The sequence below is a fragment of the Geotrypetes seraphini genome, chromosome 8 (genome assembly GCF_902459505.1).
Source record: "Geotrypetes seraphini chromosome 8, aGeoSer1.1, whole genome shotgun sequence".
NCBI lineage: Eukaryota > Metazoa > Chordata > Amphibia > Gymnophiona > Dermophiidae > Geotrypetes > Geotrypetes seraphini.
The window spans coordinates 56,354,627-56,374,295 of NC_047091.1; the positions used below are offsets into that span (position 1 = coordinate 56,354,627).

Sequence of the window (19,669 nt, forward strand, 5' to 3'; positions counted from 1 at the left end):
GGGAGGGGCGGAGCAGGGCTCCCACGCTTCCTCTCCTCTGCTGGGCTCTGGAAGAGACAAAAGTCCGCTGCTGCAGGGGGTGAAATCGGGTCTTTTGCTGGTCGGGGGAGGGGCGGAGCAGGGCTCCCACGCTTCCTCTCCTCTGCTGGGTTCTGGAAGAGACAAAAGTCCGCTGCTGCAGGGGGTGAAATCGGGTCTTTTGCTGGTCGGGGGAGGGGCGGAGCAGGGCTCCCACGCTTCCTCTCCTCTGCTGGGCTCTGGAAGAGACAAAAGTCCGCTGCTGCAGGGGGAGAAATCGGGTCCCTCGCTGGTCTGGGGGAGGGCGGAGCAGGGCTCCCACGCTTCCTCTCCTCTGCTGGGCTTTGGAAGGAACAAAAGTCCGCTGCTGCAGGGGAAATCGGGTCTTTTGCTGGTCGGGGGAGGGGCGGAGCAGGGCTCCCACGCTTCCTCTCCTCTGCTGGGCTCTGGAAGAGACAAAAGTCCGCTGCTGCAGGGGGTGATATCGGGTTTTTTGCTGGTCGGGGAGGGGGGCGGAGCAGGGCTCCCACGCTTCCTCTCCTCTGCTGGGCTCTGGAAGAGACAAAAGTCCGCTGCTGCAGGGGGTGAAATCGGGTCCCTCGCTGGTCTGGGGGAGGGCGGAGAAATTTAAAAGGAAGGGGGCGCACACACGGCAGGGGGGTGGGGAAGAGGGCAAGTGAGGGGGACCACTGCCCCAGGCTCACCCTTAGAAACATAAACACCTAGAAACATGATGGCAGAGAAAGGCCAAATGGCCCGTGCAGTCTGCCCATCCACAGTAACCATTATCTCTTCCTCTCTCTGAAAGATCCCATGTGCCTACCCCAGGCTTTCTTGAATTCAGATACCTCTTCCGGAAGACTGTTCCGCGCATCTACCAGCCTTTCTGTAAAAAAGAATTTCCTTAGATTGCTCCTGAGCCTATCACCTCTTAACTTCATCCTAGGCCCTCTCATTCCACAGCTTATTACGCCACTGTTCACAAGTGCCAGAGGATAGTATGGTTGCAGTGTAGGTCTACTTGAAAAGGTTTATTCACCTTTCTATTTATAGTATAACTGGATAGACAGAAGAAAAGTCTTTTAGTGTGAATCTTCCCATAGGAATATTTGGGCTTCATAGCTTTTGTTCAAGAGGTGGCATTAAGTATTATCAAAAGATATTCCACAAAAACTTTCCATATGACATACTGGGGTCCTTTTACTAAGGTGCGCTAACTGATTTAGCGTGCGCTGATTAGTACGCGCTAAATGCTCATGCATCCATAAAATATAATGGGCACGTTAGCATTTAGCAAGCGCTAATGATTAGCGTGCACTAAATTGGCTAGCGCGCTTTAGTAAAAGAAGGGGACTATGAGGAAACTTGTTAGGTGAGACTAGAACTGGATACTTTTTGGTCTAGAGGCAGCAGCTCTACTTATCATTCAAAAGGTAGAGGTTTCTCTCGATTAAACTCTAGAAGCAGTTCTGTCTTCCCATAATGATAGCTACCGTTCATCACTAGAGAGAATTTGTTATGAGGCCATTTTCCAGATGTGAATCAAATGATTTATTTAAAAGCTTTATATACTTTCTTCTTAGTCGGTCCCAGTCAAGATAACAAATTAATAGGCAATAAAAGTACAGAAATTCAGGTAATAGTTGACATGAACGCGTGGAGGGGCATAATAATAATAATAATAAAAAAAAGTCTAAGTCCCCTTTTGTCTTAAGTCCCTAGACGCAGAACGTAGGTAGCAGGGAAATGTCCATTCTTAAAAAAAACATCCAAATGAGGTTTTTTTTAGAATGGCCTACCTCTACATTCACTAGTTTAATCACCCAAACCACCACTGCATCTATCCTTAAGACACATTCCCAACCAAAAAATTGCCCAAGTCAAAGACCTTTTAGGCAAAGGAAGGGCCAGTTCTTCGCCTAAAAGCAGGATTCTGTAACCGGCATCTGTCAAACACAACGCTGGTTACAGAATCCTATAACTGCCCCCCTCCGATCACGGCAGAAAGGATCCCAAGCCCTCCTGCCGGCAAACCTCCCCCCCCCCCTGAAACAACCCATGATGACTGGCAGGAGGAATACCAAGCCCTCCTGCTGACAAACCTACACCTCCTCAAACCCCAAACTCCCCCCCAACTCATCTATGGAGGAGGGATCCCAAGCCCTCCTGCCAGTATATCTCCCCCCTGACCAGATCCCCCACTACCCCGGCCCCCCCTAACCTCACATTTGGCCGGATGGATGGGTTCTTGCTCTGTCCATCCGGCAGGCCCGCCTTCCTCAGAATGGCAGACCTGCCCCTTCCAGGTGCATTGTGGGATGCTCCGGGGAGGGGCCTAGGGCCTAAGTGGCACAGGCATATAAGGCCCACCCATAGAAGGGTCTGTAGGCAACTGGGCCATCCGGAATTGGGTCATTTGCCTAAGTCCCCTCCTATGGGCGGGGCCTTAGACACATGGGCCAGCCAAAGATTCGGGTTATTTTTATGGGGGGGGAAGTTTGCCTGCAGGAGGGCTTGGGATCCCTCCTGCCGGTTCGGGGTTGTTTCAGGGGTGGGGGGGTTGTTAACAGGAGGGCTTGAGATCCCTCCCACCACGATCAGTGGGGGGGGGAGGGAGGACAGGTTGCTGGTCTGCTGAGCTGATCGTGGCAGCAGTGATCAGCTCAGCGGCCCAATTAGGAACTTATACTTGTTTTGACTTGACTTGGTGTAAGTCAAAACGTATAAGTTCCGTATGGCAACATCTCAAACCTTTTTGGTTATGGCTGCCAGACGACTAAGTCTAGGTTGGTCCACCTGCCACCCACCTCCCGCCATATCCATTCCTCCAAAAATGCCCCTTTTCGCTCTAGGCATATAGCAGCAGGGTAAAGGCCTAAGCTAGTTTTAGATATGTCTAAAACTAGCTTTGATTATCAGTACTTGAACTTTGATTGTCCAAGTACCGACTTAGGCCACTTTTTGAACATTTCTTTTTATTATTAGGAGCCCATAGTGTAGGTATATAAAGTCATAGACGAAGTACAGTATATGTTTATCATACAGATGGTAGCAGACAATTTAAAAGATCATAAGATACATGTGCAGATGTTGCATGGGATACAACTTTGATCTATCAACACTGTATTGGGTTATACTAGTAAGAATAAGAACTGCCTTAGACCATTCCTGAAGAATAGTAATGGGACAACCTGTTGTCTTAGCACATCAGGGAGTTTGTTCCACCTTTCTGCAGCAATCACTCTGAAAGCTTTGCATGATTCTTTCTTCATTTTCTCTCTGCACAGATTATTAGGTTACTCTGAGTGGATCACAACAGATAATTTGGAGTATAGATGCTTAAAGAGAATTTTTGGCTTCTGAGTTTGTATCACTTTAAAAATTAAAAGCAGTAGTTTTAAGACACAAGGGCCAATATTCAGTTGGCAGGAGACAGCCTACATAAATGCCGTAGTCAGTGCTGACCCTGAATATTTAATTCCAGGCCATTTATGGTGACTGGAATTGAATAGAACACAATGCAGGCTTTATTAAAATCACAATAAAATAATCCACATAAAAATATCTAGGACCCAAAACATTGGGAGCTGTGGACCCAACATGGTCTGTGTTTCGACGATGCTGTTTTCCTCAGGGGTTCCTAAAGATATGGAAACTCGTGGATCAAAAACTAAAAACAAACTGAAATGTAACTACGCAGGCCATTTCTGGTGACTGGAATTAAATATCCGGGTTTTTATGTTTGGTGCTAACTTAACTGGCTAAACAAATGTAACTTGCTACTTGCTCAAAGTGTACTTCTCAATAATGTAGTCGTTTTGGTCAAGGGTTCAATTATATTTTCTTTAAGGAAGTAACAGATTTACATTTAAAATAAACTTCACTCAAATAGAAAAAAAATACAGGTGAAATTAAATAAATATTAAAAGAACCTTTTTTGTTATCAATATTTGGCCCAAGATTTTCCTCACAGATTTCCACAGATAGGATTTCTTCCACAGCAAAACAGGTGAAATTTCTCCGTTGGGTATCTTATCCCAGGACAAGCAGGCAGGTATTCTCACTAATGGGTGACGTGATCCAACGGAGCCCCGATGCGGATGCTTCTTTGAAGAAAACTCGAAGCTTCGAGTCGCCCGCACCGCACCTGCGCGAGTGCCTTCCCACCCAATGCACCAGGCGTGTCTCCTCAGTTCTTACTTTTCCCCAGAGCCGAGAAGTCCGTCTTCGACTCTCTGCGTAAAGTTCCTTCGCTTGTGTCTTCTAAGTCCGCGGTTTTGATTTTAATTGATCATAATCGCTGATTTTCATCGTGTTTTATTGTATAAAAAAAAAAAAGAAAAAATTTATTTCATACCGTTTGACCGGGCAGGCCACGTGGCCGCAGCCCCGCAGCTTCGATCATGCGGCGGAGCTTTTTCGGCCTATGTCCCGGCCTATCACCGTTTTTAAAAAGTGTGACAAGTGCCAGCACGCGATTTCGCTAACGGATCCTCATCGATGCTGTGTTTGGTGTCTCGGGCCTGAACACATCCTGAAATCGTACCGGCCTTGCTCCACTCTCACTGCAAGTGCTTTCAAGCGCTGTTGCGTCCTGTGAGAATCGCTCTTCATGGAGTCCTCGACAGACCCGCACCCTCGACATCATCTGCAACTCCACAGTCTTCCATCTCTGCTGCGCCGAGTCTCATCAAGCTCGCCTCGTTTGTTCCGGCTTAGACTCCAGCGCCTGCTGCGATGCCTTCCTCAACCTCCTCAGGTCAGGTAGCCCAGCAGCTCATTCCCCCAGTAGTGTTGAAAGTGCCCAAGGCCTCGAAGTCCAAGCACTTACACACTGCTCCGAGGGAATGCAAGGCCCGCGCAGGTAGTCCCATTTCAGATGCGGATCCATCCTTGCCGGCCTCGTTCCAAACCATGCTACAGAAACATTTCATCGAGCTCTTTACACGATGGGGCCTCAGCTTCTCTCCCAAATCCAGCCTGGGCACATGGAGGCCTCCTGCGAGGTCGAGCCGCCTCCAGTGTCTCAGCGGGGAACACACTCTCAACAGGGAGCAGAGTATCTGTGAGTGTCCGGTCTGACAACAATGCATGCAGCGCAAGGAGCAGAGTCTTTGCCCATGCCACCTTTGGAACCGATACACTCGATGAAAGGAGCAGAGTCTTTTCGAGTGCCTCCGTTGGAGCTGATTCACTCGATGCAAGGAGCAGAGTCTTTGCGAATGCCTCCATTGGAACCGATCACCCCGACAGGGTTCGAACCTCTACGGCAGCAACCCCTGCTTTGATCAACCGCTTCCAGCCCCATCCACTACCTGGGAGCCTCAACGAAGCCTGCCTCGCCCCGTCCATCGAGGCCAACCTCTCGACACAGAACGAGGAATTCCTCATCCAGGCATGCCTCGTCTCAGCGGAAGCAAGCATACCTGGAGTATTCACCTCCACCAATGCCAGAGCTCGAGGACACAATGGGATCTATCTCACCATCTCGATCCCTGTCCCCAGCAGATCCGGAAGCCTCGACCTCATCGAGCCCATCACGAAGTCAGGCAATGGCAGACCAACTGTCCTTCTCCTCGTTCCTTCGGCAGATGGCTGAGGACATGGACATCCCACTGGATACGGGTTCCAAATTCTCAAAGGAATACCTGGAGACTATGCGCCTTCTGCAACCACCCGCTGAGTCCCTTAAGCTTCTGTTACACAAGCTTCTGGACCAGACCTTCCCTCGATGCCTCGAGACACCTTACTCCATCCCTGCGGTCCCGAGTAAACGGACACAAGGTAGCACACAGTCCATCGCAAAGGGTTCAACGGCTCTCAACTTTCCCACCAGTCCTTGTTGGTGGAGTCATCATTTAAGCGATCCCATCCCTCCCAGGTCTACGCCGCCGTCCCGCCTGGCAGAGAAGGGAAAACCATGGACCGATTCGGCAGGAGTGTTTACCAGAACTCCATGATGGCCTCGAGAGTTCTGAACTACAACTTCCACTTCACAACATACTTGGAGTTCCTTCTATCGGTATTCCAGAAGTTTATGCCCTTCGTGGACACGAGGGCACATTTCGAGTACCAAGAAGCGCTGGCCTTGCTGTCTCAGCTCCGGGTACAGTTGATGCAGTCCTCGTACGACGCCTTTGAGCTCGCAGCTCGGGCAACAGCATGTTCAGTGGCCATGCGCCGGCTGGCATGGCTGAGGACCATCGACATGGACCCCAACCTCCAGGACAGGCTCGCAAACGTTCCCTGCGTTGGCACCAACCTCTTCAACGAGTCCATCGAGGCGGTGACCAAGAAGCTATCGGACCATGAGCAATTCTTCCAGTCTATCTTACGTCTGAAGCCCAGGCCTGCTCCTCCTCGCCAGCCACGCCCAACGCTGGTATACCAGCGGCGTTATCCTCCAAAACAGGCTCCCCCCCAGCAGACAGCCTGTGAAGAGACAGCATCCGCATAAGCCTCAATCGCTGGCTGCGCCTAAGGCTCCCCAGCCCTTTTGACTGTCTCAAAGAGGACATATCCTCCATCGTCCTCCCTTTCTCAGTACATCCACCCATCGGAGGTCGCCTCCATCATTTCTACCACCGATGGACGACTATCACCACAGACCTCTGGGTTCTCTCCATCATAAAAGAAGGATACTCCCTTCAGTTCCACCAAGCCCCTCCGGAGCACCTTCCAAGAGAATATCCTTCCAACTTGACCCAGACCGCCCTTATTCTTCAGGAAGCTCAGGCCTTGTTACAGCTGGGGCTGTCAAACCGGTCCCCCAGGACCAACAGAACAAGGGGTTTTACTCCCGATACTTCCTTGTTCCGAAGAAGACGGGCGACGTGGGACCCATTTTGGACCTCATGGTACTCAACTAATATCTGGTCAAAGAAAAGTTTTGCATGCTGACCCTGGCATCACTGTACCCACTCCTCGAGCAGAACGACTGGTTATGCTCGCTGGATCTCAAGGAGGCCTACACTCACATTCCAATTCATCCAGCCTCCCGTCAATATCTCAGGTTCAGGGTGGGACACCTTCATCTCCAATACCGAGTGCTCCCCTTCGGCCTGACCTCGTCACCCAGAGTCTTCACCAAATGCCTGGTTGTGGTGGCCGCATCACTCAGGAACTATGGCCTCCAGGTGTTTCCTTACCTGGACGACTGGCTCATCAAGGATTCCACATCTCAGGGAGCCGCTCTCACGATCCAGAAGAGAATTTGGTTACTGCAACACCTGGGATTCAAGATCAACTTCCCCAAATCCCATCTGCAACCTTCCCAGACTCTTCCCTTCATTGGAGCGATTCTGGATACTACCCAACTCAGAGCGTTCCTCCCTCCCCCGCACAGGGATGCTCTTCTTCATCTTTGCCACTCAGTGTCCTCTCGCCCATCCATCTCAGCGAGACAAATGATGGTCCTCCTAGGCCACATGGCCTCTACAGTTAACGTGATTCCGTTTGCCAGGCTTCACCTCAGGATTCCCCAATGGACCCTGGCTTCCCAGTGGTCCCAGATGTCCGACCCTCTGACCCGCCTCATCAGGGTCACTCCTGCTCTACAACAGTCTCTTCGCTGGTGGATGCTCTCCTCCAATCTCTCCAGAGGCTTGTTATTCCACACCCCCATCAGAAAGTCCTCACGACCAACTCGTCAACTTATGCTTGAGGGGCTCACCTAGATGGACTCCGTACACAGGGCCACTGGACCAGCACGGACCGCCAGTGCCACATCAATCTCCTGGAGCTCAGGGTGATCTTCAACGCCCTCCAGACCTTTCAACATCTCCTTCGCAACCAGGTTGTCCTCATCCGCACAGACAACCAGGTCGCCATGTACTATATGAACAAGCATGGAGGCACGGGATCGGCCTCCCTCTGCAGGAAGCTCTTAAGGTGTGGGATTGGGCGACTCGCAACAACACCTTCTTCAGAGCGGTCTACATTCAGGGAGCGGACAATACCTTAGCAGACAGTTTGAGCCGCCTTCTCCAACCTCACGAGTGGACTCTAAACTCCATGCCCCTTCACCACATCTTCTCTCTGTGGGGAACGCCTCAGATAGACCTCTTTGCAGCCCCCCACAACTTCAAATTGCCTCACTTCTGCTCCAGGATCTACACCCCTCAGCGTCTCGAGGCAGATGCATTCTTCCTGGACTGGACAAATTGCCTCCATTTCCTCTCATTCAAATGACCCTGGTCAAGCTGAAGTCAGACCATGCCACCATTTATCCTGATTGCCCCACGGTGGCCCAGACAACCTTGGTACTCCCTTCTACTTCAAATCAGCAGCAGGGAGCCATACCTTCTACCAGTTTTTCCATCTCTGCTTACACAGCATCAGGGATCTCTGCTTCACCCCAACATGCAGTCTCTACACCTGACAGCTTGATTCCTCTCAACGTAACCCCCCTACAGTTTTCCCAACCTGTGAGGGATGTCCTGGAAGCTTCACGGAAGACAGCTACAAGTCAATGCTACCACCAAAAATGGGCTAGATTCTCTGTTTGGTGTATTTCCCAACACCAGGAGCCTCAACACTCCTCTTTGTCTTCGGTTTTGGACTATCTTTTGCATCTGTCTCATTCTGGCCTCAAGTCTTCCTCGATATGAGTCCATCTCAGTGCAATTGCTGCTTTCCATCAGCCTCTTCAAGGGAAACCTCTATCTGCTCATCCTGTGGTTTCCAGATTCATGAAAGGACTGTTCCACGTCAACCCTCCCCTCAAACCGCCTCCAGTGGTTTGGGACCTCAATGTTGTTCTTTCACAACTTATGAAGCCTCCATTTGAACCTCTTCACAAGGCTCACCTGAAGTATCTCACTTGGAAAGTGGTGTTTCTCATTGGCCTCACCTCGGCCCAAAGAGTCAGTGAGCTACAAGCCTTGGTCGCGGACCCGCCTTTTACAGTATTCCATCATGACAAGGTGGTTCTCCGCAGGTACCCGAAATTCCTTCCTAAAGTTGTCTCAGAATTTCACCTCAACCAATCCATTGTGCTTCCAGTGTTCTTTCCAAAGCCACATTCTCTCCTTGGAGAATGCCCTGCATACTCTGGACTGCAAGCGTGCGTTAGCCTTCTACCTAGAATGCACCAAACCTCACAGAACTGCTCATCAACTTTTCATCTCCTTCGACCCGAACAAGTTGGGATGCCCCGTTTCCAAGCGCACTATCTCCAACTGGATGGCAGCTTGTATCTCATCTGCTATGCCCAGGCTGGATTGCCCCTTGACAGAAAAATCACAGCCCATAAGGTCAGAGCGATGGCAGCTTCTGTAGCTTTCCTCAGATCAACGCCGATTAAGGAGATTTTTAAAGCTGCCACTTGGTCCTCGGTTCATACCTTCACTTCACACTATTGTCTGGATACTTTCTCCAGACGGGATGGACAGTTTGGCCAAACAGTATTGCAAAATTTATTCTCCTAAGTTGCCAACTCTCCCACCATCCCATTCTGGTTAGCTTGGAGGTCACCCATTAGTGAGAATACCTGCCTGCTTGTCCTGGGATAAAGCAATGTTACTTACCGTAACAGTTGTTATCCAGGGACAGCAGGCAGCTATTATCACGTCCCACCCACCTCCCCTGGGTTGGCTTCTCTGCTAGCTAGCTGAACTGAGGAGACATGCCTGGTGCATCGGGCGGGAAGGCACTCGTGCATGCATGGTGCGGGCGACTCGAAACTTCGAGTTTTCTTCAAAGAAGCGTCCACATCGGGGCTCCGTTGGATCACGTCACCCATTAGTGAGAATAGCTGCCTGCTGTCCCTGGATAACAACTGTTACGGTAAGTAACATTGCTTTTCTTCCTCTCCTGGTCTGGAACAGCTTCCTCAACGATACCTACTTCCTAGCTAAAAAAAACCCCAAAGGAAGCAAAACCCTATACCCCTATTTGATGACAAAAATAATAAACACTGTGATCACTAGCTACCCCCCCAAATCAAAGGATAATTGAAATTTCCTTAAAAACTAATCCCACCTATTTTTTTTATTAAACCAAGGGTTAATTAAAAAATCAATATAATCCCTTTACAATATCCAATAAATTTACAATATCCAATACATTTCCAATATCCAGCAAATATCCAATAAATATCCAATTTTCAATATCTAATATCCAATATCTTTAAACCCCAATTTTCCAGAGACAACATATAACAAACACCTGTCTCTGCCACAAACCAACTCAACAGCCCTCAACTGCTGTCTCTGGCAGTTTTAGAACTCTCTCCAGCACTGCTGACTTCCTCGAGAGAGCTGTGCTGTCCAAAATTCTAAAAGTGACACGTACAACTGAAAATTCTTAAAATTACAGGAATATCTTTCTTAAAATTTTATTTATAACCTTGGTTACACAAATATTCAGCACTGGCCAGTTAATTGCAGGCAAAGAGAGGACTGCTATTTGTGTGGTCCAATTTGGCCACTGAATATTGCTGATTATAGTGCGATATAGTCTGTTATCTTTATGGCACTGATCACAAATATTCAGCTGAGATAACCAGTTATCTCATGCTGAATATTTGTTGATAGGCACTATTTAGCTACTTAACAGTAGTTTTGGGCCAGTTAAATTGCTTTGAATATCAGGGAGTATGCTCTTAATGATTAGCCAGTATAAGAAAGGCTATAAGAGAGAAGGTTTTTCACTTATTTCATTTTTAAAAAAATCTTTATTCATTTTTAAATCTTATAATAAGTGTGACAGCAAATAACATTTTAACTTAAATACAACACTTCATATTCTCCAATAATCCATCTTAAAACTTATCTCCCCCCTCCCTCCATTCCATAACAATTTTTAAATCACATAAAAGCATATAATAAATTCCTTCTAAACATTCCTTATAATTATACAAAGACCAAAAGCTACCCCTCCCCCATCCTTGGACATACACAATTAAAGGGAAAAAAGGTATTTACTCATTACAATAATTTGTTAAAGGCTCCCAAACATCTTGAAATTTTTTTAAATATCCCTGCTTTGTAGTTAATAATAATAATAATAATAATAATTTATTTTTTTATATACCGCCAAAGCCATAATAGTTCAAGGCGGTTTACAATAAGAGTGCTGGACAATCAGCAAATTGGTTACATTACAAGGTCATCGAACATAAGGTACAAGATAAGGTATTACCATTTCCATTTTATATATATGACATAAAGAATTCCACCAGAAACTATAATTCAATCTATTCCAATTCTTCCAATTACTCGTAATCTGTTGTATGGCAACCACTGTCAGAATAAGTAAAAGCTTATTATTGTTCAAAGATATTTGGTTCTTAGCCCTCATTGACATGCCAAATAGTACAGTATCATATGACAATGCCACCGGATTTTCTAATAAACAATTTATTTGGCCCCCATATTGATTTCCAAAAAGCCAAAATGAATGGACAATAGAATAATAAATGATCTAAAGTCCCTGCCTCAAGATGACAATGCCAACATCTATTAGACTTAGAGCTATCCAACTTTTGTAACCGAACTGGGGTCCAGAATGCTCTGTCTAATAGAAAAAACCAAGTTTGTCTCAAAGATGCAAACACTGTACATCTTATCCTCCAAGTCCAAATTCATGGCTATTGAGACGCAGTAATTTGATGCTTAATCTCAATGCTCCAAATGTCCCTAAGACCATTTTTGGTTTCTTTTTTATAAATCTAACTATCAATTTATACCACTGAGCAGCCTGGTGTCCCAGAAAGTCCACCTGAAAGCACAAAAATTCCAGACTATACTGATTATTAAGATCTTTCTATTCAGGGAACCCTACCTGAATGGCCTGCTTCAATTTCACTTATTTCATGATCTATTAGGTATCCAGCTACAACGTTTTGTGTTATCTGCAGTTGTTTTTATAGCTTGACTGATAACCCAATGGTCTAAAGAAGGGGGGTAAAGGGTCAGAACCCACAATTAAGGTTTGTACAATTGATATGAACAGGTTAGGGTCAAATATAGTCATAGTTTCTTTACCATGCTCATGTTGCAATAAATTTGACATTTTGCTTTTTCTCTTCATTATACTAGAGCTGCCCTTTGATCCCACATTTGTCTTCAGTCACTCTGTTTCCAATGTCATTTGCTCTGTGGTCTTCGAGAAACGATTTGATTATGAAGATAAGAACTTCCTTTTCTTACTCAATTTGATAAATGATACCTTTCGCTTTTTAGCACAGTCTGGTGCAGGTAAAATATTAATTTTTAATCTGCTTTCCTGTAGCTTTGGAGTCACTTTTAAGCAATAATGAGTGGGAAAGTTCTTCTATTGGTCAGAGGCTGTGTGTGTGTGTGGGGGGGGGGGGGGGGGGAGAGGAATCACAGGCAGTCAGGAGAGCCTTAACTGGTCAAGTCTGCTCCTATGTTATCTATTTATTTATTTCTAGACTGCCTAAAATTAAGCATCAGCTACAGAGATATGGAACCAAATATACATCTGTCATTTGCAGTGTCCTTGAGATCGTGTAAAGTACCTTTGGACCTATAGGTTAATTTTATAGTTGAAGTCCTAACAGGCAGAGTTTCCCTTTAAAAATAAATTGGCTGACCTTTGCTGTGTGAACCCCTTGCCTTGCAAAATTAAATCCTGGTACGGATGATGACAACGTTGCAAGGATCTGAGTTTAGAAACACTGCTTGACTAGTTGTAATTGTTGGGTCTTTTTCTATTTTTCCTGTTTTGAGTTTCTTGGACTAACATTGTGTTGAGCTTTGCATCTGCAGCCCCAGTAAAAGAATGGTTTTCTTGTCTTCTAGCTTTATAACTTCTTCCCTAATATGATGGAGAAACTGCCTGGTCCTCACAAGAGGATAGTTAAAGATGTGGAAGAGTTGATGGCTTTTGCGGCAGAGAGAGTGAAGATGCACCAGGAAACCTTGGATCCTGACTCTCCTCGTGATTTCATTGACTGTTTCCTCATGAAAATGGAGCAGGTACTATGAAACTGGATAGGAAGGTGGAAGGCACATGGGGAAAGAGAAATAGCAGGATCTCCTACATCTTTCCATAGTCAAGGACACAACTATATAAGAATACATGTGGATCAATATATAAAATGACTTAATTGATTATAGACCACCACTATGGGAACAATTCTAATCTAATCTAATCTTTGGTTTATATACTGGGTCATCTCCCAGTGGAGCTCGACTCGGTTCATATATAATAGCAATTCTATATATTCACAAGTTCCGGATAAAGAAAAATCAGAACCATGGTCCAACCCCTGCGACGTACCCAAGGATCCCAACTATCCCTTACTCTCTTCAATTTCTATACTGCTTCCCTTGGTGCCTGCCTGGACAAACTAGGACTAACCTCTTATAGCTACGCAGACAACATTACCATTCTCATACCTTTTGATCAACCAAAGCCCTCTTTGACAGACACACTACACCGAACACTAGAAACAGTAGGGACTTGGATGAAAGATCACAAACTGAAACTGAACCCAGACAAAACAAAATTCATCCTCCTTGAAAATAACAAAGCCCCATCCATAACCAATATAGAAATCAACTCAATCAATTACCCAATTCAACCCACCCTAAAACTACTAGGAATGACGATAGACAGATGCTGCACCATGCAACCACAAATAAATAAAACAATACAGAAATCATTCGCAGTTATGAGAAACTTAAGACAAGTTCGAAAATTCTTCGAAAGAATACAATTCCAGCTCATAGTACAATCCCTAATCCTAGGACTACTAGACTATTGCAACATTCTCTATCTCCCATGCCCTGCAACAATTACAAAAAATTCAAAACACAGCGCTTAGACTCATCTACTCATTGATGAAACACAACCACATTACAGAGGCTTACCTCAACTCGCACTGGCTTCCAATCCCGGCAAGAATACTATTTAAATTCTACTGTCTACTATTTAAAACTATTAATGGAGACAGCCCAACCTACCTGAACAACTGCCTCATCCAAACCAGGCACAGAAAACCTCACACTGCATTCACACACCCTCCAATCAAAGAAGTTAAACGGAAAAAACTATATGATGGCCTCCTAGCCACTCAAACAGCAAAACTAGACAACCAAATCTCCAACCTACTGATTACGACCCCAGACTACAAAATGTTCAGAAAAGAAATAAAGACTATACTCTTCAAGAAATCCCTGAAAAAGTCTTAATACCGCAAGTTCCTTCCTTCTTCCCACTAATTTCCCGACTCCCCGAAACTACCTATCTACTCTTTATCTCCCCTGGAAATGACCAGATATCTTCTTTTGTAATCCACCTTCTATAACTCTTTTGTAATCCGCCTTGAACCGCAAGATAATGGCAGAATAGAAATCTCTAATGTAATGTAAACTGGAACGTACGCAGGTGAGGCTGGACTCATTTAGAGCACTGGTCTTTGACCTGGGGGCTGCCACGTGAGCGGACTGCTGGGCATGATGGACCACTGGTCTGGCCCAGCAGTGGCAATTCTTATGTTCTTATGTTCTGATATAATAGCAATTCTATAGCAAGAGACTTCCACAGAGACACCCTAAAATGTATGACTACTGGGCACCAGGTTCTATTACAGAAGAGACACCTCCTACACAGCCTTGAGGCACCTAGATGAAGCCGCGTGGAGGAGGTGAAAGCAGGCGGCAGCTGAGGCAGGGGAGGTCGGTGACAGAGAAAGCAGAGCCCGGAGGAGGCAGGAGGAAGCAGGGACTGTTGGTGGCAAGGAGCGGGTAGCGAGAGTAAGCTCCACCCACCCGCACCGCGTCACCAGCGTCGTCAGCGCCCGGACTCCCCCTTAAAAGGGGGGAGCAAACGGCGCGCAGCCGTTCGGTGCGCAGCGAGGTGAGCGACAAAGGCGCTCGCCTTAGCGAGAGCCGCCTTTGCGAAGGAGCCTTGTGAAGGAGCCAGAAGACCAGGCCACCCAGCAGATTAAACTAGAAAGTAAGTCACCAGTACTTCTCTCTTAAATTCTTTCTTCTTTTCTCTTCACAGCAGGGACTGCCTTGCACACTTCACACCAAGAGACTAGAAAGAGAAATGGAAGCAGCAGGAATCCAGAGAAGCTTTCCGGTGTACTGCACGGAGTGTCATATGTATGACTACCTCCCCTTGGGAAGGCAGGCATACATATGCTGTCGGTGTCAGGAACTGGAAAGTCTGAAGAAGGAGGTCGGCAGACTGCAGGACAGGGTCCAGGAGCTGGAGGGACTCCGCATCTCGGAAGAACCGTGGGCAGCTGAGGACCCCACAAGAGAGAGCCACATTGAGGAGCAAGTACAGGAGCTTGAGAGATTCATCGAGGAGGCCTACAGGAACCAACAGACGGAAGACAGGAGCCGCCAGCCACCAGCATCAAGCAGACAGAGGAAACAAGGATTCACCAGAACCCTGAGGGAGAAGCATCAAGTCTCACCACGGATACAGACTTGAGACCAAAGAGGAAGCTGAGGAAGGGGAAATCTGCAATCGTGGTGGGAGACTCAATCCTGAGAGAAGTGGACAGTCACATAGCAGGAGGGAGAGAGGACCGGCTGGTGACATGTCTCCCTGGGGCAAGGACGAAGGACATCACCGACAGAATCGAGAGGATCATGGAAGGAGCTGAGACAGAAGAGACAGCGGTGATAATCTACGTTGGGACAAATGACGTCAACAGCAGAAATTACAGCAGGACTACGCTAACTGAACATTTCAAGAGCCTGGGGAGGAAACTGAAGCTGAGGACGAAGAGGATAGCATTCTCAGAGATACTGCCAGTACCGAGGGCAGATGTGAAGAGGCAGACTGAGCTACAAGCAATGAACGCATGGCTGAGGAGATGGTGTGAAGAGGAAGGCTTTCACTTTGTGAAGAACTGGACGACTTTTTGGGGGAAGAACAAGCTCTACAGGAGGGACGGACTACACCTGAGCACGGTGGGAACAAGACTGCTGGCGAACAACATCAAGAAAGAAATAGAGATGGCTTTAAACTGAGAAGAAGGGGAAAGCCGAACATCGACCAGACGTCGACATTTCGGAAAACAGTACCAAATGAAGATGCTGAGTGGGAAAAATGCTGGGAAGAAACGAATGACACACCACAGGGGTCCAAAGGTCAAGCGGAACCAGAGAACAAAAAGAAGAGCATAGAGCAGGAGTTAGGGGAACAGGTGAAATTGAGGAAACAGGCTGAGGACGAGAAAGACAAGACATTGGGAGAGGAAGAACAAAACGGAATTCAGGGGCTGGAAGCCCGCAAAGAGGACGGCAAGAGGGAAAATTCACAAGGCAGAACAACGAGGAAGGGAAAAAACCAGGACTTAAACTGTTTATATGCTAATGCAAGGAGTCTAAGGCCCAAAATGGGAGAACTGGTAGTCACAGCTAAAAATGAGGACCTGGACATTATAGGAATTACAGAAACATGGTGGACTGAGGACAACAAATGGGATGTAGTATTGCCTGGGTACAATCTCTATAGGAGAGACAGAACCTAGAAGAAGGGCGGAGGAATAGCACTATATATAAAGGACACCATTCACTCGACCAGATTGGATACGGCAGCAAGGGTGGAAGAACTGGAATCATTATGGGTTAAATTACCAGGAAGAAATGGAGCTGACATAAAATTGGGACTGTACTATCGCCCGCCTGGACAAACGGAAACAAACGACAAAGAACTGGAAGCAGAATTGAGGAGAGAATACAAAAGCGGAAGTGTACTGGTAATGGGGGATTTCAACTACCCCGGAATAGACTAGAACATTGGGAACTCAAGCTGTGCGAGGGAAACAGAATTCCTGGAGGCTGTGGGAGACTGCTTCATGGAACAGCTTGTTAAAGAATCAACGCGAGGGAATGCTACTCTCGACCTAATCCTAAACGGACTAGGGGGACCTGCAAAGGAAGTGGCAGTTGTAGGACCACTAGGAAATAGCGATCACAACATGATCCGGTACAAATTAGAGGTAGGAGCATCCAAAGTGAAAAGAACTGCAGCGACGACGCTCAACTTCAGGAAAGGGAACTATGACGCTATGAGAGCAGTGGTGAAAAAGAAACTCAAAAATTGCTCAAAACGGATGGAAACCGTAGAGAAAGCATGGTCCATATTCAAGGACACGGTGCTGGAAGCACAAAACCTGTACATTCCCAGGTTTAGGAAAGGGTGCAAAAAAAAATCGAACAAAAGACCCGGTATGGATAACGGCAGAGGTAAAGAGGGCGATAGGAGATTTAAAAAAATCGTTCCGAAAATGGAAAAAGGACCAAACCGAGGAAAACCGGAAAGAACACAAAAATTACCAGAAAGAATGTCACAGAGTGGTTAGAAATGCAAAGAGAGAATATGAGGAGAAGCTGGCTGAGAAATCCAAAATCTTCAAATCGTTCTTCAGATACGTCAAGGGGAAGCAACCGGCAAGGGAGGAAGTAGGACCGTTGGATGATGGAGACAGAAAGGGGGTGGTAAAGGAGGAAAAAGAGGTAGCCGACAGGTTAAACAAGTTCTTCTCGTCGGTCTTCACGAGCGAGGACACATCGAATGTACCAGAACCCGAAGAGACAATAAGTGGAGATCAGGAAGAAAAACTGGTGCATATAGAGATAAGCCATGAGGAGGTCCTCAAACAGATAGACAGACTAAAAAGCGACAAATCACCAGGCCCGGACGGAATCCACCCAAGGGTTCTAAAAGAGCTAAGGAACGAAATAGCGGAAACTCTCCAACAAATTTGCAACTTGTCCTTGAAAACTGGGGAGATCCCGGAGGACTGGAAAATAGCAAATATCACACCTATCTTTAAAAAGGGATCGAGGGGTGACCCGGGGAACTACAGGCCAGTAAGCCTGACTTCAGTCCCAAGCAAGATGATGGAGGCACTGATAAAGGACACCATCTGTGAACACATAGAAAAGAATGGACAACTAAAAGCGAGCCAGCATGGTTTCTGCAAGGGAAGATCATGCCAAACAAACCTACTGCACTTCTTTGAAGGGATAAACAGCCAAATGGACAAAGGAGAACCCGTAGACATCAATCTATCTCGACTTCCAAAAGGCCTTTGACACGGTGCCCCATGAGCGACTTCTTAGGAAGCTGTGGAGCCACGGGGTGGAAGGGGACGTACACAGATGGATTAAACACTGGTTGGCAGACAGAAAGCAACGGGTTGGAGTGAAGGGCCACTACTCAGACTGGCGGAAGGTCACGAGCGGTGTTCCCCAGGGGTTGGTGCTCGGACCGCTGCTGTTCAATGTATTCATAAACGACCTAGAAGCGGGGACAGAGTGTGAAGTTATAAAATTTGCGGATGACACCAAACTCTGCAGCAGGGTTAGAACCAAGGAAGAATGTGAAGACCTACAAAGGGACCTAAACAAACTGGAAGAGTGGGCAAGCAAATGGCAAATGCGCTTTAATATAGAGAAATGCAAGGTCATGCATTTAGGGAAAAAACCCCCGATGTTCAGCTACAAAATGGGGGGGTCAGTGCTAGGGGATAGTAACCTTGAAAAAGACTTGGGTGTGCTGGTAGATACTACAATGAAACCAACGGCACAATGTGCAGCAGCCTCCAAGAAAGCAAACAGAATGTTGGGTATTATTAAGAAGGGCATTACAACCAGGATGAAGGAAGTCATCATGCCGCTGTATCGTGCGATGGTTCGCCCGCATCTGAAGTTCTGTGTCCAGTATTGGTCACCGTACCTCAAGAAGGACATGGCGATACTTGAAAGGGTCCAGAGAAGAGCGACGAAAATGATAAAAGGTAAGGAAAACCTTTCATACGCAGACAGGTTGGGAAGGCTGGGGCTCTTCTCCCTTGAAAAGAGGAGACTCAGAGGAGACATGATTGAGACTTTCAAGATCATGAAGGGCATAGAGAGGGTGGAAAGGGACAGATTCTTCAGATTATTGGGAACCACAAGCACAAGGCGGCACTCAGAGAAGCTGAAAGGGGACAATTTCAGAACCAATGCTAGGAAGTTCTTTTTTACGCAGAGGGTGGTGGACACCTGGAATGTGCTTCCGGAGGTTGTGATAGGACAAAGTACACTACGGGGTTCAAGGAAGGATTGGATAAATTCCTGAACGATAGGGGGATTGAAGGATACAGATAGAGGTAGAGATAGGTTTTAGATAGAGTATGGATAGAAGGATAAAAGGGATTAGAGAAGGATGGGCCGCCGCGGGTGCAGACTGCTGGGCACGATGGACCTCGGGTCTGTCCCAGCAGAGGCAACTTCTTATGTTCTTAAGTTCTTATGGCCATTTATTGAATTACATTTTCTGTTTGTCACCCTATTTAATTTTTACTTTATTTTAAATTTTTATTGTAAACCGCTTAGATTTACCTTTGGTTTTATATTTGCGGTGTATTAAATAAATTTAATTTGAACTTGCATTTGAGGGAGATGTGATAGAGGTCTACAAAGTCCTGAGTGAAGTATAATAAGTAAACGTGAGTTGATTATTTATTTATTTTGTTTATTTGAGGCACTTGATATACCACAAAAAGTTCAAGGAAGGGGTTCATAATAAAAAAAACAAAAACGTTTAAAAAGTGTCCTAAATGGCTACTTGGACGATCAAAAAGCCTGATCGGCCAAGTACCCATAACCAAAGCTAGTTTTTAGACGTATCTAAAACCAGCTTAGGCCTTTCCCCTGCCTCTAAACGC

General features: G+C 46.5%; 1 long non-coding RNA gene across 2 annotated transcripts in view; it reads left to right on the forward strand.

Annotated features, from left to right (window-relative positions):
- Positions 1–19,669, forward strand: part of LOC117364687 — a 238,090-nt gene that overhangs the window by 143,322 nt on the left and 75,099 nt on the right. For both annotated transcript variants that reach the window (XR_004540298.1, XR_004540297.1), the window contains exons 3-4: positions 12,060–12,218; positions 12,786–12,962. This is a non-coding gene — a long non-coding RNA (uncharacterized LOC117364687). The remainder of the gene's footprint in view (positions 1–12,059; positions 12,219–12,785; positions 12,963–19,669) is intronic.